The 24,784-nt window shown below is 31.1% G+C and overlaps 1 long non-coding RNA gene across 1 annotated transcript; it reads left to right on the forward strand.

Annotated features, from left to right (window-relative positions):
- The first annotated feature begins 89 nt into the window (after nucleotides 1–89).
- On the forward strand, nucleotides 90–24,784 carry LOC129905595 (uncharacterized). Its single transcript, XR_008770621.1, has 4 exons — nucleotides 90–229; nucleotides 294–387; nucleotides 455–1,084; nucleotides 24,728–24,784. It is a non-coding gene; the product is annotated as an uncharacterized LOC129905595 (long non-coding RNA).

Raw genomic sequence — 24,784 nt, forward strand, 5'->3', positions numbered from 1 at the left:
AAGTATCGAAAGAACCAAAAATCTTTCTCTTTGGTGTTTTTTTTTGAGTGTTAAAGTTAATAATTATTGCGAGTGCAAGAAAAAAAAAATTAAAATTAAAATCAAAATCTTAAGTTTTTTTTACAAGTTTTTTTTAAATAAAAGTTTTTTTTAGTTTTTTTTTATTAAAATCTACAAGAAAAAAAAATAAAAACTAAATTATTTGTGTTTATGACATAAAATTAAAAAGGTGAGATTTTTAATATTTATTAATTTGGCCTTTTCCCTTTAACTTTCCTGTCATATTTCACCAGGTGTTCCACGTAGTAAAAATTAAACAGAAAATCCGGCAGAATAAACTTATATAAATTCAACAAAAATTCAATTTTGCATTTTATGTGCCCCAAGGTATTTTATTTTTATTAAATTCTCGCTCCTTACGTGCGCATATTTATGAAATACATATTTGTTTAAGGTGCTCCAAGGTGAAGAATCTCCAAAAAGAATCGCCAAATCAAAAGGCAATTTAATTGATCATTTAAACAATCAGACTTTTTAAAGTCTCAACAAAAATCTATAAAAATCTATACCTATAGTAAGTGTATGTGAAGGTGCTTCTTTGGTCTCGACGCCAACGACCCAGCGACACCATGACATTCCATACGCTTAAAGGTCAAGCACACTTTAACGCGCTACAAAAAAAAAACTTGCTCGCAAAACACCAGACAAAAAGCCTCGCAACATATCTTCATCTTGGCATCTTTCTTCACTTCATCTTCATTTTAATTTATTTTTTTTTTCTTCAACGTCAAAAGAAGAAAATATCAATTTTCACCTTAACCTAAATTACACCTATCAAAAATCCACTAAATATCCATTCAAACATACAAAAACATCACCAAAAGATCATCAATACATCATAAAACATCAATCAAATCCATACAAAATCCACGCATCCAGAAAACATACAAACGAATCAGCAAAATCACACGCCCAGCAAATTCACCTGCTGCAACACCAACAAACAGGAGGAATGGACCAGCGAATTATATAAAACAAGGTGTAAAAATACACGTAATTACAAATCTATTTTGCATTGTATTCGGTAAGTGATCTTTACATTAATTTCTTAATTCTTAATTGGAACGAAATATATATTTAGTGATTTTAAAAATTCAAACTAAATTCAAACATAAAAAGTAAATAATACATAAATATTACATTTACAAAACACACACAAAATTAAAGGTGTAATTAAACAAAAAAAGGAAAGTGAAAGAAAGAAAAGGCTACATACCTACATTATAAAGAAAAACGATAATAGAAAAAAAAAACATCAAGAACGTAGTTAAACTCATTGCTAGTGTTTATTTCATTGTTGATTGACGATATAGAAATTCATTATTTTTATTTGAGTTTTGATATCTATTTTGTTAGATACTTTATAATATTATTTTTTTTTAAATCTGTTAATAAACCAATACATACATAATTTTGCAACAAATATTTTTAAAGTTCGAACCTACTTCGTAGATTATTGTTTTAATTCATAGTTTTTTTTTTGTTGAGTTCAATTTTACAAATAAGGGTTTCGAAAAAGAAGCTACACGATTATATTTATTTTTTTTTTATAACTTCATATTTCAATTTATATTACTTTTTAATTATTATATTATTTTTAAAAGTGAAACAAAGAATTTATCTTTTTATTGATTTTGGGAAATTTTCCATGGGAATCAAATTTTCCTATTTCTACTTTTGGTCTTTTTCTTGGGATTTAAAATCAACCTGATGATTTTTTTTGTTTTCGAATTTTATTTTTGAACTTTCGTTTTAGAAACCATGGTTATGGTTTAAGGAATTAATTTTTAGGTGGATGTGGCTCGACACAAGGGCATTGGCGATGATGGGGACGGAGCGATAAAACTATAATTATTTGTTTTTATTTGCGTTTGGGGTTGGCATGTAATTTTGAGGTCTTGATTACCAGGTTGGTCGCATGGTCTTGCTCATAGTGAGATTGTGTGACAATAGGGTGGGATATCCTCTGAGGGCATTACAGCTAGCTCTCCTTACAAACACAAGGACACAAAATTATCTTCAACAACAGAGACAAGTCAGCTTCGCGAATTTTTTGTACATTTTTGAAACGGCATGAGAAACGTAACGGCCGTCCAAGTTTCCTAACCAAAAGAACCCCGACAAACCGAAGAGCTATCCTTTGGCCATGCAAGCATGCCGCGCGTTAGTGAAACTGGACACCCATCCACTTTGCTTCAGGACAGTTTTAGAGTCCCTGTAAGCTCTAAAACCTACTGTTAGCGAACGGAGTGGGTGGTTTTAGGGGTAGATATCTTTGATTGTCCGCCCTTACTCGATGTCATCTCGAGGTACACGTTACAGGTGGCGCCCAACGTTCGGCCGATGATTTTGTCTTGTTTTGAAAAACTTAAAAAATTTTTTTTATAATTTTTTTTTTTTGATTTAGATTAGGTATCGATTATTTCCTGGTTGATTTCATTAATATTTTTTTTGTTTTCTTAAAAAAAATTTGAAAATATAATTTTTTTTCGGTTACAGAGTTTGAGTAAGGATAAGATATCCAGTAGATGGGTGTGATCCTCGTCTAGTCTGTTGCTTCGGACCTTTTCTCTCTCTGTTCCTTAAATACTTATATTTTTTTTTAAACTTTCAAATTAGATGCATTTTTGTTTTTTTCCTTTTTTTTTGTTTTATCTTTTGACCGATAGTGTGGCTGGGAGCCTACTAGTTCGTTGCAAAAGATTAACTCATTTATTTATTTTTTTTTCTCTTTAAAATTTCATTTTTTCCAATTTTAACTTAAAAGCACTACAATTTTCAAACTGTCCACGTCTTCTCAGATTTTGTCTTTTTGAAAAATAAAAGAAAAAAAAAAAAACATTTTTACTTTTGAGATGCATGTCTTTGCGATTAAAAATTTTGGTGCTTTATTTTATCTTTTTTTTTCAAATTAATAATTAATTGTTATATTGTATAACGAGATTTATGAGAACTGGACCAGTAATTGGGTGATATCCTCAATTAGTCTGAAGCTGGTATACATTAAATCCTTGTTAATTAAAAGAAAATTTTTTTGCAGAAATATAACTTTTGTTTTTTTTTTTTCTCTCTCAAATTGAGATTGGAAAAGATGTCCGGTAAATGGGTGACACATCCTCATTTAGTCCGCTGCTTCGGACCTTTCTTTTTTTGCAAGCTTAAAGCATTTTCATCTTTTTAATAGTTTCAGTTTAATTTCAAAAATTCTAAATTTTGGTTTGGAAAATTTTTGGTACCATCTTTTGGTCGATAGTAGGGCTAAGAGCCTGTCTAGTTCTCTGCAGAAGTGGAACAAACTTTTTTCTAATTTTTTTTATTTCAATTTTTTCTACTTTTTTTCTTTTCAATACAACTACTAGTTTCAACAAAAATAATTTTTAATTTCAATACTACAACTTATAAGCACTAAAGATTTTTAATTCGTCCATGAATAGTCAATGAAGATACAGTATCTTTGTGTGCGTAAGTACATTATTCGTCTTCGTCGTTCAGTTTTGGGTGTATTTTAAGTGAAGAGTCACATCCACCTACATCATGAATATTGAGTACAAAATACATTATTTATTTTGTTTTGTTTCAACTAAGATTTTTAGTTGAAAGTACCATTTTGAAAATATTTCAAAATTTATTTTTTTTTCTTTACATTTTTCTTTGGTATTTACAAATAATTTTTTTTTTAATTATTTTGATAATTTTTTTTTGACATTTTTTTTTCTGCTTTGATTTATTTTTTTTTTTAAATTTTTCTATTGATTTCTTTTTTTTGGATTTTAGATTTTTTCATTAAAATTTTTTTTTTCGGTAAAAATCGTTTTCCTTTTTGATTGATTTTTTTTATTTTCGAATCGTTTTGAAAATCGTAAAAAAAAGAACAATATTTTGAAACTATTTTTGATTTATTTTTTTATTCTTCTTTTTCATTTATTTTGTTTTCTGAATTTATTTTTTTTTAAATTTTTTTTTTAAACTCTTACAACTAAAAAACTGAAATTATGCAAAACCACTATAAAAATCACCTTCCACCTATAAATCTAAAAGTCAGCCGAGATAACGATGGAAAGTCAATGACATTTATGGATATCTAGTTGACGGGAACAAATATCGAAATACTTCTAAAAAAGATTGATAGACTAAAATTTTATATGCAGTGTTCAAATGTGCTTCGTGTTCAAAACTGCCCCACTCTATCCTACTACACTCTCTGAAATAAAAGGATAAGATGTCGATTCGAGTTCAGCAACCCTTTAAAAAAGTATAGTTTAGTCTCGACACCAAAAACCTTGTAGAAATACTTGTGTTATTTAAAGGGTTCTTAAAAGATCATTTTAAGGTGTTTACATAGTGCTTTAGGAAATGATCAAAAGGTAAAAACTAGTTTTTTGAAAAATCTCTTACCAAACGTTTTAATGGACCACAAAATTGTTTTTTTTTCCTTATAAAATCTTCATCGTCAGCTTAGGGAGATTTTCAGATAGGTAATTAAATTACTAAAATACACAAACAAACCATTTAGTATTGCACATACTAGACTTGTATTTGTTTATACTATACCTTTTAATTTCTGAAAAAAAATTTCGAGGGGGGCACAGTGGTGCCATTGGTCGTTTTTGGCGTCAAAATTCATTTGCACGACCATTTCTGGACGAAAAGTTATGATAAGAAAAAGCTGCCAATTTTTTTTTATTCAAAATGTCGGCTCCAAAATGGCGGAAAGAATGGGCGTTAAAAAAGAATTTTAATTTTCAAAACAGTATATAAGCAAGAAATTGGGCTATATTCATAACAAAAATGTGTCAGATCTTAGATTTAGGATTCATAGATTCATATTCTTTGAAAAAAAATCAAAAATTTAAAAAACAAAGTCCAAAAAATGCCAAATTAGTAAAACACACTTTAAGACCACTTATTACTCTATTTCATGTTGTTTTTTTTTAAATTAGCACAATTTTGAGATCTCTTCTATTTATGTTTCATAAGAAAATTGAAAATATTGCGGTTATATGGTTGCCAACTATGTTTTAAAGTAAATATTAGAAAACATGATATAATGAAAAGTTTTAATGTTCAATTAAACTGAGAATTTATTTTTTCTGTGAATGACGTCATAGATTTTTTTAGACTACAGATTTGAATTTAGAACATTTAAATCTATTAGAAAAGTATATTTTTGTTCACAGAAAAAATAAATTCTCAGTTTTATTGAACATTAAATCTCTTCATTATATCATGTTTTCTAATATTTATTTAAAAACATAGTTGGCAACCATATAACCGCAATATTTTCAATTTTCTTATAAAAAATAAATAGAAGAGATCTCAAAATTGTGCTAATTTAAAAAAAAAATAAATGAAATAGCGTAATAAGTGGTCTTAAAGTGTGTTTTACTAATTTGGCATTTTTTGGACTTTGTTTTTAAAATTTTTGATTTTTTTTTCAAAGAATATGAATCTATGAATCCTAAATCTAAGATCTGGCACCTTTTTGTTATGAACTTAGCCCAATTTCTAGCTTATATACTGTTTTGAAAATGAAAATTCTATTTTAACGCCCATTCTTTCCGCCATTTTGGAGCCGCCATTTTGAATAAAAAAAAAGTTGGCAGCTTTTTCTTATTCTCCATACTATTACACTGGTTAACAAAATTAAACTTTTTTTTTTGTTGCCAAAACAAAAATATACTTTTCTGAAGGTTTCCGGTGTGCTGAACTCGAATCCGAAGTCAAAAAAAATTAATCAGCTCCCGTTTTTGAAACATTACTGTAAAAAATGCAGTACTTCGGACCTTATTCTTTTAATTTTTGTACTTATGTAGAAGGGCTTGGAAAAAAAAAACAATGATGGAGTCTTTTGACGTCCAGTATTTTGAAACGAAATAATTACCCATAAGATATAACTTTCCGACCCCCATTGAAATTTCAAACCACACAAAAGTGCTACTACACCTGAACACATTTTTGCTGTCTAAACGTTTTGTTTCCTTAGTAGAAGTTCCTGCATAGTTGCGCATTGAGATTATTCAAAACCATACCAACATTGTTTTAGAGAAGCAACTATATTTTTAAAAGACCGCAGTTTTCAGTTCTATCAACTCGTTATCTCATACCCACATTGTTAGGGCCGATGATAAGGACTGACTATGGCCTCCATGGAGTTTTGTAGTTATTGCGTCGCGTCAACCAGTAAAGCCGCATAATGACTGCCCGCTGAATGCTGATGTCTTTGGTGCGCTATTTGGACGGTGAGGTTGAAACTATGTATAAAGTAGAAAGAGATTAGCCTAAGTGTTAATCTATTTGTACTATATCTACACATCTCCTAACCGAAATGCGTGGAGCAAATTGAGAAATTCAAATTATCACATACCGACCTCAAACCCGATCCAAGGCACACCAGATTTCATTCTATTTTTAAGAATCAACCACTGTTACAAGCCTTTTATGACTACGACATCCTATTCAATTTTTGTGTTTATATTCGCCCTCATGATGTTATTGAAGTCACGGATAAACACATTCTGTTTACTAGAGTGTAGAAGCTGAGGTTTATGGTGCCCGAGGGAGATTGTATTTTCAAACTCCTAGGACATGGAAATTTTTAGTATTCTGGAGCGAAGATGAGTTTGAATCGGAATTTAAAATGATAATTTCATGGCTTGTAACTTAATCAATAAGAATAAGTATGAGTATGATGTGTAATTCTTCGTTTCTATGAATGCATATAATATGCAAACCACTTTATAAGAGTGTAGCATCAGAAATTCCTTAAACATTATTGTGTTTGTATTTAGGCGCGGAAGAATTCATATGTATATAAGTATTTTATATTATTGGTATTATAATAGTGTAGGGTAGAGTGGCGAAAGAATCCTGTTTTTCAACACTTGGTATCCATAAATAAGCGAAAGAAGGAGAATCTAGTTTATGTTTTACATCCGGTAGTTTTTTTAGTGTTGTACAGGATTGATGCTTATAAATAATTTAATCCGTTGATTTTAAGGTTAACCTACTTTAAGGTTGAATTGCATCTATTGTATATGATTCGTTTTATTTGAAAGTGAAATAATTTTACATTCTTTTCAAACATAAAGATAAATTAAATGAAAAACAGCTATTTCAAATATTGTGTCGAATAATAAGCCCAGGCTCAGTCAAAAAATCGCATTTTTGCAGGACAACATTTTTTTCCTGGAATGTTTCTGAGTGAATGTCCTTACCATCTTCGAAAGAGGTTGGTACCGTTTTTATTTTATAGCTCCATTTAAGGTCATGAATTAAATAACGTTAGTTTTCTAATTAATATAAATCATATTAATTGACACTATTTTAAATTTAAAGTACAGTGCTGTGCAAAACATATGCAACTGTTGCAACTTACTATTTCGTTTTCATTTTCTGCATGTTTCTGCTCATAAAAGAAATATCCAATTTATGAGGGGAACGCCTTAGGGGTATACTTTGTATCTCTCAACATTTTATAAAATAAAATATAATTCTTCAATGGGTTTTAAAAATAAAATAAAAAAAAATCATTTAATTTTTCTACATATGCAACTTTGTATGTCAAAATACATGTTGGACCAACGGACAAAAACGCACCTTTATAGGAAAACAACGGTTATTTAGTTCAAACGAAAGTGTAAAGTTATTAAAACTCAATAAGGATACAACCACAGTTTGAAGTCATGCATTTGACAATCATCTAAAAAAATTACAGGCCATAGAACACCTTCCATACAAAAACAGTTGAAATATGTTTTGAAACAGTACTGTATATGAACTGATGCTCTATCATCTAACCTTAATCTGAACACCTCAATCTCGGGGATGCGATTAGTGGAAATCAAGATATAAACTGTTTAAGTCCTTATATTTTTGAGACTTGTGTTTTGTTAATTTGAATTATTAAAATCCCCGATATGCTTAGTAATACAGTCAAATAAGGAGAAAAAAGGGGTAAATCTCGGAATGAATGTTAGTAGAAATTTTTTTTGCTCAATATCTTCCTTTTGCCATTCTATAACATATCTCAAAAGTCTAGAAAAATCTCATGTCCGCTTGTCGCGATTTCAAGGTCAAATCGCGAAATGGAGATTTTCAAAATTAGCAAAAATAGACTATGGTATTATATACACATATGATACATGATTTCAAGGTATACTTTAATGCTGATTCCAAAAAATCTAAAATTAAGACAATCCGACGTCTCTGGAAAAAGTTATACCTGTTTTTCATCTGTCAACTCATATTATTATAACAGTTGCAAACTTACTGCCTAAAAACCCTTAAAAAATATGGTAGACGAACCAAATTTTGCATGAAGATTTTAGAATCCATCATTATTAAAAATCAAAACAATCCCTTACAAAAAATATATACACCTACGAAATAATGGTATTTTTTGATGGAGGGGCAAATTTTAGAATATGCACTAAAGAAGATTCTTGTTCATCTTAGGAATAAGTGCAAATAGGCTAATTTTTTCATTTTAATCTTTGTTTGGATATTCTTTAATTACCCTCAAAAATCTAAAAAAATCTCATGTCCGCAAGACCTAATTTTCTTGGTTTGAAAAGAAGGTGCAGATTTTAAAAAATTAATAAGAAAAGTTTAAATTTTTATATGTATACCAACATAAGCGACATGATTTAAAGGTATTTTTTAACACTAATTCCAACAAAACTCACAAACAAGTCAACCTGACCATCCCTGAAAAGTAATGCACCTTATTCATGTTGATCTGACACAAATATATGAAGTGTATAGTTTTCCAATTTTTTAAAATCTGCACCTTATTTTCAAACCAAGAAAATTAGGTCTTGCGGACATGAGATTTTTTTAGATTTTTGAGGGTAATTAAAGAATATCCAAACAAAGATTAAAATGAAAAAATTAGCCTATTTGCACTTATTCCTAAGATGAACAAGAATCTTCTTTAGTGCATATTCTAAAATTTGCCCCTCCATCAAAAAATACCATTATTTCGTAGGTATATATATTTTTGTAATGGATTGTTTTGATTTTTAATAATGATGGATTCAAAAATCTTTATGCAAAATTTAGTTCATCTACCATAACTTTTAAGGGTTTTTAGGCAGTAAGTTTGCAACTGTTATAATAATATGAGTTGACAGATGAAAAACAGGTATAACTTTTTCCAGAGACGTCGGATTGTCTTAATTTTAGATTTTTTGGAATCAGCATTAAAATATACCTTGAAATCATGTATCATATGTGTATATAATACCATAGCCTATTTTTGCTAATTTTGAAAATCTCCATTTCGCGATTTGACCTTGAAATCGCGACAAGCGGACATGAGATTTTTCTAGACTTTTGAGATATGTTATAGAATGGCAAAAGGAAGATATTGAGCAAAAAAAATTTCTACTAACATTCATTCCGAGGTTAAACCCTTATTTGACTGGATTATAGTCAAAATATCGATTGTGTGATTAACCCCCCAGTTTTTGCAATTGTTATTTTTGAAAGTTCTTCCAGATTTGTTCCGGAATGTTCCAAATATTTTTTGATAAATTTTCAAAATGGGGTTTTCCGAGCCAAAAACCGTTAGTTCCCTAACAATGTTCGTAGTTTTTGGATCTCTATGTTCAATATTTCCAACGTTAGTGGCCAAAAAAAAATTCTAGCTACCTTTTTTTAACATTTTAATGTTCCAAAAAATTGTATGCCGTCAAATTTGTATTTTTAAAGATACCGCTTTCGAAACTTTTTTTCAAAAAACTCAAAAAACTACTTTCCCAATTTGTATTTTCTAAATTTATATTTCGAAATCGAATATGCAACCAAATATCCATATTCTAAGAGTTTAAGTATTTTACTCCAGTCAAAGTGTCGGAAAAAAGTGCGCGCAGATGCACTGCCACTTTTTATTTCATGCATCGATAGAGGTATATTTAAAAGGCTTAAGTCCAATTTCTCAACGCTTGATCATTCTTTTTGGCGGAGTTATTCGCAAAAATGCATTTTTAGGAATATTTTGCTTCTAAGCAAATATCTTAGCTCCAGTATGTCGTAGACCAAAAAATTAAGATACTAGGTATATCTTCCTTACAAAATTTTCTATCGTTTAAATGTAGTTTCATTGTATTAAAAGGAGTAAATACAAAATGGCAGCCAGTTAAAGTCAAATTCAAGTTGTTAAAAACACATTTTCGTTATTATGTTATGATTAACATTTTTCTAGTATATCTTGTAGCCCTCTTCATTCCCCGCATTCTACAGAAAAAATGAACTTTTTATCACCAAAAATGGGCTAGGAATTGATAAATTAACACAAGTAAAACTGGTGCGATTTTCGTTTTTTGAGAATATCTGGGCTTCAGGATGTCCTACGGCAAAAAATAAAGAAATTAATTGTTTGTTACAACATTTTCTATCGATCTGGCGCACATTATTCTTGTTTAAAAAATAAATAAATGATATTCAGTCGAAATCGTTTTTATGTTTAGCAAATTCTTGCTTTATGCTTTTGCAAACGGTACCTACATGTAATGGTTATCAAAATAAAATATTATTGTAGTCCTCTAAATTATCAACAAAATAAACAAAAAAATTGCTCTCTACGACCAACATGAGCCGAAAAACTAATTAAAAAAAAAAGTTTAATATCTAACCGAAAGTAAGTTGTATGACATTTTTTTGTATCACATTTCTCGAACAATATTCCTAAAAGTGTCAGCACAAAAGTCAGAACATATTTCTTTGAAAAACACCCTGACATACAACTTTAAATGTCGAAATTTCGAAATTTTCGACAAAAAATCCAGTTTTTGTTTCTTGTTTAAGAAAACCAGTCATGTAAAAAATGTTGGAACGCATACCAGTAGAAAAGGTCTTGATGTGTAGCATAAGAATAAATTTGTGTGGCAGCCTTTTGGTGTGACCAACATGGGTTAAATTAGACTCAGAAAATTCATCTCAGACTTGTGCTTGAGAAAAAATTTTACTTCAGTGACGACTCTGAATTCCGCTCTTTACTCCTTCCTACCCGAGTCGAAAATCTGCACTATCACTATTTAACTCCTGAATATCAGCTATATTTTCTCCTTTTAGATTCAATATTCCTTAAATATCACTTAATTTGTAAAGGAAATAACCTGTACTAAACACCTAAAATAGTCGGTTATCGGAAAAAATCACATTTTAAGTCCTATGTACCTATTCTACTTATTTCCAAAAATTGTATAGCCCTTTTTGTTCTTCCTAGGGTCTAGATATTTTAACTAGGTTCTACAAATTCGTATAAAGCTATGCATAATATATGAAGGTATAATTAATGTTCAGGTCAAATAAAATAGATATTTTAGATGCATCAATATATAATTATGAAAATCTGAAAAAAATAATTTTTTAAAGAGTCCATTTTTTAATATCAAATGCTGACTTAATAATTTTTCAATTATTTATTTTTTGTCATTAAAAAAATCCAGCGGCGACTGGCGCCACACACATACTAAGAAAAATTCACATGTCAGCTTTCAGACGTTGCCCAAGAAAAATTCACAGGTCAGCTTTCAGACGTTGCCTTGCCAATGAATAAAAGGATTAATTCAGGTTAATCCAACACTGAGCCAAAAAACAACGTAAAATCAATCTAAACCACTTTGAATCAATGGAAAATCACTACATTTTTAGCCTAAAGTGGAAAATGATTGAATCAAAGTAGCACACTTTAAATCAAAGTTGTTCACACATTAAATCAAAGTTGTTCACACATTAAAAAAATAAAAAAAGTAAAACTGGCATCCGCTGGGGATCGAACCTGCTATACCTGGGTTGACAAGCTTGTGCTTTACCACTGTGCCATCTCACTTATAAAAATTGATGTGACAAACTGTAAGTTAAGCATAGGACGACTTTTTAGAAAATTAATGAATATATTTTTCACCATTGATTCAATGTAGAACGGATTAAAACTTACTATACGTTTTTTCTCTGGGTGAATACTGTGTCACTGTATTGTATCCTCATCCTCAAACTCTCTCTGAATGTTTGCAAAGTAATATTGTAGAAATATTGACTTTTTTAGATAAATTTACCAACAAATCCATCAGTCATGTAACCTAACCTATATTTTGTATAATTGTATAATTACAAGGACAATTTTATTTAATTCGTCTTAAGATATGTAATAGATATTATTTTTTATTTCTTTTAACAAGAAGTAAATGGGGGATTGTTTCCCTACATTTGTTTTTATTTAATTCATTAGAATACAATAATACAGTTAATTTTTCCGGATCTGGAGCGAAATAATTATAAGGACACATCTGATTTTCGCACTAAAAGTGAGATTTAGCGTGATAATATGTAACTAACCTTCCGATAACAACACACTTTTTGGTTGTCCTAGGATTAAATTAAAAAAAAATACTTTTAGGTCTAATAAAAACTATTTATTTAAACATAAATCAGTTTTCACGAGAATTTGACAGAAAGAGAAGTTTTTGAGAAAATGGACTTGGAAGTGGGGCATCGCAGCCCCATATAGTGTGATGATATAAAGGTTATTTTTTAAACTAAAGCTATGGGAAAAAAAGATCAGGAGTTCTTAACTTAACAGTAAAATTGATAAGATGTTTAAAGTTTATTCGTTAAATACTAACGTTATACATAGGTACATTTTCTTAAAATTAAAATTACATATATAGGTATTATATTATTACAAAACTAAAAGAAAAACTTACATCTAATGTACATTATGGGTTATTTTGAATAAAGAAAATCTTTTTAAAGTTAAGTGATTTTATATTGTCAATGCTGGAGTTATTTATATTTGAATTTTTATTGTAAATATTAATTAAAAGATTTAAAGGGCTATTAGCACCGTAGTTTGATCTACTGTAAATGTTAGAAATTGGCAACTGCCTTCTCAAACTATACTGACTAGCAATGAAATTTAATCGCGGAGGATCGATGGAGCTGAAATCGATCCATTGATTATCCCGACAATAAAACAAAATTGTAGATACGCTCTGTGACTAGTTAGAAATGGAAGATTTATAAGTTTTATACGTTGAGCATAAGGTGGCAAGTTAATTCGATTTGACCATGGTAGAAATCTTAAGCAAAATCTCATAAATCTTCTTTGAACGGACTCCAATCTATTTATATGAACCGCATAATATGGCGCCCATATAACGCAACCATATTCTAAAATGGATCTTACGAATGAGACATAAAGAGTTTTTAAAACGTAAGATCACGAAATTCCCGAGCAAATCTTTTAATAAAACCAAGAGTCATGTTAGCTTTTTTAATAATGTAGTCAAAATAGTCAGAAAAGTTAATTTTGAGTCCAATACTATCCCAAGGTCAGTGAAACTAGACAAATTAGTTAGTGGTGATAGATTAATCGCATAATTATAGACAATCAATTTTTTTTTGCGTGTAAAACACATTGTTTTACACTTGTCAATATTTAAAACTAAACCATTAATATTGCACCATTCCCAGAAACGTTGAAGATCTCTTTGTAAAAGATCAAAGTCATTTGCAGAGTTGATTGTACGAAAAATTTTTACATCATCAGCAAGATGAGCATATTTGTTTTGTTCAAAGTCTTTAATTTATGTTTATTCATGCGGTTGAAGTTGAAAGTTTTAGAGAAAAAAAATCAGTTTTTCATAAGTAATAAAAAAGGTGTTCTTTTGTTTTTTTGTTAAAATTCAAAATTACTTGAGAAAAAAAAAAATACAAATTTCTCGCATAGATAAAAATATGTCAATTACTATTCTTCTGAAAAAATTTTTTTAAATTTCTTACATTTAAAAATTGAATGAGAAAATAATGAATTTTTTGAAACGCATCTTAAAGTTTTTTCTCAAAATCTTCTGTTTAGGCAAATATTTAGCAAGTCTAAAAATGGAGAAAGCATGATAAGTAATTACTCTATAAGCCCATACAAACACTTTTGCTAAATATTTGCCTAAAATATTTTTAATGAAATTTTGAACTTCAAAAAACCGTTTTTTTAAAGAAAGTGCTTTTTTGTTTTTATTAAAATATATTACAAAATCATTCTTTTTTGACAATCATGCACTGATTACTTATAAACAATATTTTTTTTTTCTTTTTAAAAGTTTTTTTTTTCTTTTATTAGAAGAAGTATCGTGAAACAAGGTGATGTGTTATATAAAGTTAGTGCTTTTGTTTTTTAATTTTTTTTATTAAATTTTTTGTTAATTTAATTTATTATTAGTATTTTTCCAATTAAAATTGATGCGGCTATAAAGTTTTTTAAAAAAAAGTCCCACCTTACGAAGCAAATTTGAAAAGAAAAATAACTTGAACATCAAATTTGACAATTTTTTTCAAAGTTTTGACTTTGAATTTTATTTCACAAAAAGTTTAGACGAAAGCTACTTTAATCGAAGAACATTTGAAAGAATGCAAAATAAGCTTTCAAAAAAGCTATTACACAGTATTCTAGGTCTTTTTGTTGAATTTATGTATTTTTTTTTTTAATTTAAGGTTCAATTTTCAGAAAATTACCCCTCCCACCGGAACGAGGGGTAATACAGCCCCCTTCCCATACAATTTTTTTCTTAGATCAAACTAAAGAACTATTTCTTAAAATAAAGTTCACTTTTTATACAAAAAAACATACCTAATTCAAAAATATAAGTTTATTAATATTTTGTCCCCTTACTTAATTTCCTGGAGAAAAATAAATATTTTAATGGAAAAAAGTTCATAAATTTCAAGGAGACTGCTAACTTTAGTTACAAAACCAAATAAAAGTGACAAAAAATGTCTTAGTATTAGTAGAAGTAGTTAATATCACAAATCGACCTATTCTGCCCCACTGTGCGACGGTTGCACTAAGTAATGCAGGTGAATTTAGGTCATTCCTACCAAGGCAAATGTTGAAAATCAGCGCTCTTGCCAAGACATAAACTTGCTCGCCTTCGCTTTAGTAAAAAGCATAGATTTGGCGATTATTATTACTTGTCGGTAGTAAGTTAGCAACTTTTATAATAATATGGGTTGACAGATGAAAAACAGGTATAACTTTTTTCAGAGACGTCAGATTGCCTTGATTATAGATTTTTTGGCATCAGCATGAAAAAATACCTCGAATTCATGTATCATATGTGTATATAGTACCATTGTCTATTACTGCTAAGTTTGAAAATCTCCATTTCGCGCTTTGACCTTGAAAATCGCGTCTTGCGGACATGAGATTTTTCTAGACTTTTGAGGTATGTTATAGAATGCCAAAACGAAGATGTTGAGCAAAAAAATTCCTATCAGCATTCATTCCGAGGTGAAACCCTTATTTGACTGGATTATTTGTGCTTCTTTTTACCGGTCAAAGCTTTGGCTTTGGCACCATCGCTACAAAAAGTAAAACATTTTATCCAATCCATTTCGTAGTCTTGACTCGCGACAGCTTTCTAAAAACATGTGGTACAAACACTGGCCATTAGTGTAAGAGCTTTACGAAATAAAATGTGCAACAATTGTGATGTATATGTATAGTATATTTAGTTTCAATGTTAATATATGTATATTTTATTGTGATTAATTGACAACTATTACTAATATATTGAGTTTAAGTTTAATAATTTCATTGTTAGTATGTAAGTTTATCTCTAATGTTAGAATTTAACATATTAAATAAATAAATAAACACGCGGGAAAAAATTTCTTCGCTAATAAGTAAAATCTTATGTAATTGAATTGAGTTTTTGAACCTACAGTTTTTTAAAAATACTGACGCATTATAGTGTGAAGGGGTCGACAAAACATTTTTCCTCTCAAGGGGGTCGCGAGAAACACTGATCTAAACAACAGGCTCTAGCATGCATCATACATTTCACTGCGTTTTTGGCTCTAGTATGCGTACAAAACCGAGGAAGGCACTTTGAAAACTTGGTATAACTGCACTTAAAATAAAAAAATATCTTTAACAAAAAAATATTTTAATTCATAGCATTTTAAGAACAAAGCATAGATAAAAAAGACTTGTGGCACTCGAGGACTACCGCGGTAAAGCTATTGCATTGCATTTTTTATCAACTTAAGCCAGAACTATAATTGTCGGATGCGTCGTCGGATGAAACGGAGGGGAACAGCGCTCGCAACCGCACTCGACGGATGAAAACTTATCGAAAATACAAAGAAAATAAGGGCATTCACGAACCTAGTGACTACGTAGTCGACTCGTTCTGATTGGCTGAAAACATCTAAAAACATCTACGACGTAGTGTAAAAATTTTCGACTTCAAAGTTAGTTGACATTTCTCAGTCCGCTGTTTGATGAAAACAACTCTATTCGAATTTTAATTTTTTGGTGCCATTGATGAAAAAATCATATAAAATAAAATTAGTAGGTAGTGCAGTATGCAAATATAAATTATGAAATTGAGGAATTACAAGGAAAAAAGCTATTAAAACCACTCAAAACAATTTTTTTTTTATTTCATCTGTCAACTAGCTTTGTAGTTCAAATTCGCATTCCAAAAGCTAGTTGAAATTCGACTACCTAGCCACTACATCTGTGAATGCGCCCAATAACAACAATTGACTGTAGCTTCCGAATCCATCCGCCAATTATGGTTCTGGCTTTATGCAATTATAATTTGTTTACCTACACTACACAAAACCAATGACTATATTATGTATCTACCTATCAATTCATATACAACAACAAAGTCACATTTGAAAACATGCATACACACAATCTCATGTCATAAACTTCTCCAGATCAAAAAATAAGAAAACACAAGAATACTTTTTCTCTTCTGATTTAATATCGCAATCGCAATGCAACGCTTTACTCATTCCCAAATCACAAAAAGTTGAAAGAAACAGAAGAATGGGAAGAGAAAGCAAAAGAAAAGAAGATACAAAAAAATTTGTTTGCTCCTAAATTATTCTGCAGACACAGCAATTATCAGAGATACCCAAAGGAGATGGGAAACTTTCGTACGTTTTACCCCCCAAAACCCATTTGTTTATTTCGTGTTGTTGTAATCTCTTTTGTATTCGTGAATAAATGTGAAAAACACACATAGTGTAGCCACGGTGTTTTTCCGCACACCTAAGCAAAAATGTCAATTTTTCACGCATACTTCGCCAAAAATGTATATTTTTTCACGCATACTTATCCAAAAATGTCTAAAGCAGCTTGTAGGCAAACCGCGTATGACGTCAGAAGTTTCTCATCTCTTTTGGGTATCTCTGGCAATTATGGTCTTCTTCCTTACTCCTCTCTTTGTTGTGTAACACAATTAATATAACCCTCTCTTTCTGAACCAAAACCATTCACAAAAACAGCTGCTTGCTTGCTCCCATGCAAGATTCGTACAATCGTACCATATACATTAGACTGGGCCAAAAAAATAAAATATTTTTTTTTTTTTGAAAGTTACTTCGAAAATCTTGTTCAGGATGATGAAAAAAAAATTTGGTGAAAATTTGAGCCGTTAAAAAAAATTTTAAGAGGTCTATCATCGGTGTTTTTTATTTTTATACATGATATGATGTTTTACAACAGAACTGCTAGACGATCAAAGTAAAAAAAATTTCTGTTCATTTTTTCTTATATAAAATTAAATTTCCTAAAAAAAAGATCTGATTGAAAATTTTCGTCAGACGAGCCGTATTCGAGTAATTAGGCTTTTTAAATCGAAGTGTTTTTTCAATTTGACTGTTTCACTTTGGAATTTTGTGATGAGCAAATAAGTGAATAGAAAAATAAAACCTCGACAGATTCTTATATGAAATTTAATTCTCTACAAAAAAGGTCTCGTAGTAATTTTCCCTAAATTGAGTTTTGAAGAAGTTATTCACGATTTAAATCGAGAAAAAAATTAAAAAATCAATTTTCAATTTCAAAATTTTCTAATTCACTGAAAATTCAATATTTTCAAATTAGCAAGATGTTTTCTTGTAGGGATTAAACGTTCTATAAAAAGTTCCTTGGCAGCAAATTAATTGCTTTAACCGTTTAGAAGATAATCGTATTCAAATCGCAAATGCATACTTGTCATAAGAAAACTATTGAAATCAGTGGGCATTGGTTTTGATACGAATATCTTCTTAACGGTTAAAGCAATTAATTTGCTGCCAAGGAACTTTTTATAGAACGTTTAATTCCCTACAAGAAAACATCTTGCTAATTTGAAAATATTGAATTTTCAGTGAATTAGAAAATTTTGAAATTGAAAATTGATTTTTTAATTTTTTTCTCAATCTAAATCGTGAATAACTTCTTCAAAACTCAATTTAGGGAAAATTACTACGAGACCTTTTTTGTAGAGAATTAAATTTCCTATAAGAATCTGTCGAGGTTTTATTTTTCTATTCACTTATTTGCTCATCACAAAATTCCAAAGTGAAACAGGCAAATTGAAAAAACACTTCGATTTAAAAAGCTTTATTACTCGAATACGGCTCGTCTGACGAAAATTTTCACTCAGATCTTTTTTGTAGGAAATTTAATTTTATATAAGAAAAAATGAACAGAAATTTTTTTTACTTTGATCGTCTAGCAGTTCTGTTGTAAAACATCATATCATGTATAAAAATAAAAAACACCGATAATAGACCTCTTAAAATTTTTTTTAACGGCTCAAATTTTCACCAAATTTTTTTTTCATCATCCTGAACAAGATTTTCGAAGTAACTTTCAAAAAAAAAAATATTTTATTTTTTTGGCCCAGTCTAATATACATATACACAAATACAGTACACGTTTAGCGAATTACCTAAGTGTGTGGTGTAATAATTCTTCGTTACAAAATTTCTTGGTTCGCTCCCCATGCCAGGCCAGCGTTAAAATCAATGCAAGAGCTTAAAAATACTTTTTTTTTTATTTTACAGCAGGTTTTTGAAGTATAAAAAATGTGTGGGTTTTTTGGCAACCTTCTTAGTGATATTTTCGTTTATTATTCTTATCTTCATATCACTGAAGTGATGGGGTGGCAAAATCGCATCGTCACCTCCTCGCGGTGCCGCGCTGGATATCCAACTAACGACGAGCGTTGGATCCATTCGATCCACGAGCTGAGTCACCTGAGTTATCTTTTCAGGAACTAGGAGCAAAAGAACAGAAATATCGCTCTGAATGCACCAGCTCACAATTAAATCCAACAGCGTCTGACACATATTGTGCGGCACACTGGTCAGCGTCTGTACCCTGTGGGGCGGCTGAATATAAACTATGGATAGAAATAACTGACCTATTTATGGTACGAAAAAAAAAAAAAAAAATTTGGCAATGAACGAAACGACTAGATTAAATACCCCAGGTGGCAATCCAGTTAAACTGGTAAATCCACTCTCTCCTGAGAGGTCGGTCCTATGGATTCTGGGGAGGACCAATTATTGCTTATAAATATTTAGAGACGGAGTTCAAAGATGCAAAGAACTCCCCCAAACAAATTCACTTCAGGGGTTACGTCACCGACAACCCCAAACAATACTATTGATGTTAAACACATCAGCGAAAAAGGAACCAAGAAAAATGAAGAGATCGACATTACAGATCAACAGAGTTCCATCGAAGACAAAGAGATAGACCAATCAAAATCAAAGAACTACTTTGAAGAATGGAAAATTGAAATAGCGGCAAGAAAACAACTTGAAGTTCTAGTTCAAAGTCTTCAGCTGCAAGTGAAAAAACTCGAAGAGAAAGTTTCCTTACTTGACAAGAAAGATTCAGAGTCCACGCTTCAGTTAAGTCCAAAACATATTGAGCGTGAATATCAAACTGATGAAGAAGAGCTCTTGTTTGAAACTGAGAAAAAGAAAAATAAGCGTATCACAAAGAAACGTAAACCAAACGCGAGTCCTGAGATTTGTTCAAGAAATCAGAAAAGCTCTTAAACCGAAAATAATATAGAGTTGTTTACAGAAACTAATGAAGCGAATAATGTGGTAGCTGTTGTTAAATCAAATTCTCACGCTAAAGGCAGCAAAAAAATTACACCACCACCAATTATGATCTCAGGATTTCCAATTTTTGGAGATCTTAAGAAAATAATAGAAAAATGTACTAAGAAAGCTTGCAAATACACATCGTACAACAAAGACAACTGGAAAGTCACAGTCGAAGAAGCCGATGAGTATAGATCTGTCACTGAAGAACTGAGCAAACACCAAATTCAATGGCACTCATATGAGAACAAAGCTACAAGGCCAATAAAAGTAGTAGCCAGAGGTCTTCATTCCTCGTGCTCTCCCGAGGAAGTAGTGGAAGATCTTGTACAAAAAGGCTACCAAGCCCTTGATGCAGTCAATCTATTTAAGAATGAGACAATTAAAAACTCCTCTGGAGAATCGACGACAAGTAAGAGGTTACTACCTTTATTCATGCTAACTTTTGACAGTAAACAAAGTGTCGAGGAGATTTATAAAGTAAGATCAATCTTGGGCATAGCTGTTAAAATTGAACCACTCCGAAAATCTAAAGTTGTTCCGCAGTGCAAACGTTGCCAAGCTTTTGGTCATACCCAAAAATACTGCAACCGCGAGTTTGCTTGTGCAAAGTGCGAAGGAAAACATGCAACTAAAAATTGTCCGATGAGCAAAGATCAGAAAGCAAAATGTGTGAACTGCCTTGGTAATCACCCGGCAAGCTATAGAGGCTGCCCAGTTGCCAAAAAATTCCAAGAGTTCAGAAGCAAAAATACATCTGCTAGAGACAAACTCAGAAAAACAGTAAATACCGACTTAAATGCTGAAAACAATACTAAGAATGAACCGCCTAAAAAAGCTGTTCAAAGTAAAAGCGATGAAAATAAAGCCTATTCTCAGATTCTAAAAAATGTGCGAAAGAATGAAGAGACATCCATAAAAGAAATGCTACACCTCATTCTTCAAAGAATTGATAAACAGGATTTGAATATCAAACAGTTAAGCGAAAAAGTCGCTTTTAAAAACCAATGATGGACAGAACACTTAAAATCGCTACATGAAATGCAAACGGTCTTTTACAACACTTATCCGATTTAAAAATCTTTTTAGATCTAGAACATATAGATATTTGCCTGGTGTCCGAAACTCACTTCTCCAATGGGCAAAGTCTAGATAATGTAATAGAAAACTATTCATGTTACCACGCTCCACATTCAGCTGACAAGGCAAGAGGTGGATCGGCGATTCTTATTAAAGAAAGCTTAAAACATTATGAAAAACCAAGCTTACTAATGAAAATATGCAAGTAACAACTATTAGTATTGGTATGAAAAAGAAAGAGTTTAAGATAGCAGCTATATACCTACTGCCCACCAAGGCGCTCCCCGACAGAAGATGACTATACAGATCTATTAAATCTTCTTGGGCATAACTTTCTTGTTGGTGGAGACTTCAATGCGAAACACACCCATTGGGGTTCAAGACTTATATCAACAAAAGGCAAAAGACTTTTCCAAGCAGGCCGTAAATACAATTGCGAATTCTGTTCCTCCAGGTCGCCTACTTACTGGCCTTCCGATACTAACAAAATACCAGACCTTATTGACTTTTTCGTAGCTAAAGGAATCAAACGAAATCACATTAGTGTCGAAGGTAATTATGACTTGTCATCAGATCATACTCCAGTGATTCTATCACTAAGTGAATCGGAAGTAATAGAAAAAAGTAATCCAAAGCTTGTAAATAAGAAAACAAACTGGAGTGATTTTAGAGAAAGGCTTTACTTTTATAAATTTAAGATCTCCCATGGATACAATCGAGCAAATTGACCATGAAGTGGAACAATTTATTGCTGATTTGCAACAGGCCGCTGAAGAAAGTACTCCAACATTTTCTAATAGAAGACGAAATGAAATAAAATATCCTTTAGAGATAAGAGAGTTGATAATAGAGAAAAGAAGAGCTCGAAGAAAATGGCAAAATACTAGATTTCCAGATGATAAAACAACGTTTAACCGTATAAGCAACAATCTTAAAAAACAAATTTATAAATTCAAAAATGATTCACTCAGTACATTCCTAAAGAATTTAACGACTGATGCTTCAACCGATTTTTCGCTATGGAAAGCAGCCAAGCGCCTGAAAAGACCGCAGTTACTAAACTCGCCCTTGAAATCTCAAGATGGGAAATGGATCGGTAACCCAAAAGAAAAAGCTAACCTTTTCGCGGAGCATCTTGCGAATGTTTTAAAGCCATACCCAACAAACGCGGCTGAAAATAGCTTACAGTTTGTTGATAAGATAGATGAAAGTGAAATACCAATTGTGAGATTAAAAGAAATAAAAAGTATGTGTTAACATCAACTATCAAATAAAAAATCACCAGGTTACGATCTAATTACTGCCCAGGTTATGAAAGAAATGCCTTTGAAAGCCTTCATAAAACTCTAATAAATGCATGCCTTAAGCAACGGTATGTCCCACACCATTGGAAAATTGCTGAAGTTATTGTCATACCCAAGCAAGGTAAGCCACCTACAGAAGTGACGTCTTACAGACCAATATCGCTTATACCAATTATGGCAAAAGTTTTTGAAAAACTGCTTCTGAAGAGACTTAGCAAAATTATAGAAGAAAGAAGGTTAATCCCAAATTATCAGTTTGGCTTTAGAAATAAACATTCCACGATAGACCAAGTTCATAGAATAACGGATGTAATAGAAAAAGCGTTAGAAGAAAAACAAGTATGTTCGGCTATTTTCTTAGATGTTGCTCAAGCCTTTGACAAGGTTAGGCATGAGGGACTTGAGTACAAACTGCAAAGGGATCTTCCCAGACAGTACTATGAAATATTAAAATCGTATATCTCAGACCGATTGTTTAAAATAAGGTACGATCAAGAATATTCGGAACTGAAGAAAATAGAAGCCGGTGTACCACAAGGAAGTGTCCTAGGTCCTACCCTGTATTTACTATACACAAGGGATATCCCAGTTGGGAATCACACCATAATGGCTACTTTTGCAGATGATACCGCAATTTTGGTACCCTACAAATGTGTCTCTAAGGCAGCAGTAAAACTGCAAAATGCCGTCGACACAGTCAGAGATTGGACCGAAAAATGGCGTATCAAACTCAATGAAACAAAATCTTCACATATAAACTTTACAAATAAAAAGATAAACAATATTCCAATATTCATTAATAATCAAGCTGTACCTTACGCCAATACGGCCAAATACCTTGGAATGACTTTGGATGCAAAGCTAAAGTGGAAAGATCACATCAAAAAGAAAAGAGAAGAACTAAACTTGAAATATAGAAAAATGTACTGGTTACTTGGTAACAACTCTGATTTATCAACCCAAAACAAAATAATGCTGTATAATCAAGTGCTAAAGCCTGTTTGGACCTATGGTATCCAATTATGGGGCTGTACAAAGAAAACAAATACCGAAATCATCCAAAAATTCCAAAACAAAGTCCTTCGTGGAATAGTTAATGCACCTTGGTACATAAGAAATAGCGATCTACATCGTGAGTTACAAATAGAATCGGTTACAGAAGTTGTTAAAAAATACGCTGTATCGCATAATCAGAGACTGCAAAGTCATACCAATTCTGAAATGGTGTCCGTCTTGAATACCAGAAACCATGTTCGGAGATTAAGAAGAACCAAGCCTCATGAGCTTATGGTCTAAAAAAACATTGGAAAGTATTACAAGTTTAAACTTCCCCCAAAGTGATTTTACAAAGTTAAGAAAGAAAAATCTGATGTCGATCTCTCAAGATTGGTCCTGATAAAGAGGTGGTTTTAGTGGTTGAGAGTCCCACACTACTTGGTGTCGAATACTGCCAAGTGTCTTTTGAAGATTTCCTCCCGTCAAAAAAAAAAAAAAAAAAAAAAAAAATATCACTGAAGTAATAAAACTTTATACTTAATATTCATTTTTTGAAGAAAACTGACTTCAAAGTCAAAAATCAGCATGGCAAGAAATGTGGAACAGTCTTGAAAAAATAATATCTGACCAATAAAAAAATGTATTAACATTATTTAAACCCAGTGACAAAGGATAATATATTTTCTAAAAAAAAAGACCTAAACAATGTTTCTAACATTAGTATTTAACAGAGAAATTAGCGTTAGCGTGGGTCAAGGTATACCAAAGTAAGCGTTTTCTTAAATCATCGAAAAATGATACCAACTTTGGAGAGAGAGACCTTCCGTCTAGCATTTTTTTCTTAAAATATACTCAAAAACTACCCCTTAAATGTTCTTTGCCTTATTGCGGGTTACCTTGCATAATAAGTAGCGTAGAGGAAGAAATACCTAGAGAACCGACTCGTACCCCCCTTGCCTAAAACACCCGCAAATTTCATTTGAGGTGAATAGAAGAGAACTCTCTTATTTTACTTTTTTTTTCTTATCCGTGAATACGTGTGAGTGGTGGATTCAGAAAAAAGATAGCGGTTGTAGCTCAGAAAAAAAATCTAAAGTGACAGCTGACAGCTGTCAATTTCTGATAATTATTTTGTTTTGGTTGCGAAATAAAAGTTTTTTTCAAGTTATTTTATAAAAAAGGTGCAAAAGATAGATGAGAATAATGATAATTAATAAATAAACGGTCCGATTCTGAATTAAAACTCTCGGAGAAATGTGTTACCCCATCCAGCTAATGCCACAACCCAAAATATTGGTCGCTTGTCCCAATAAGAAAATAATAATACCAAAATATTGTCATGGTTTTCTGTCAATAATTTCCTTTTTTTAATTTTGCAGCCCTCAAAATTCTTACAAATTCCAAAACCTACAAACCATTACAACATACAACAACAA

This window comes from Episyrphus balteatus, chromosome 1, assembly GCF_945859705.1.
Source record: "Episyrphus balteatus chromosome 1, idEpiBalt1.1, whole genome shotgun sequence".
In the NCBI taxonomy this organism is placed as follows: domain Eukaryota; kingdom Metazoa; phylum Arthropoda; class Insecta; order Diptera; family Syrphidae; genus Episyrphus; species Episyrphus balteatus.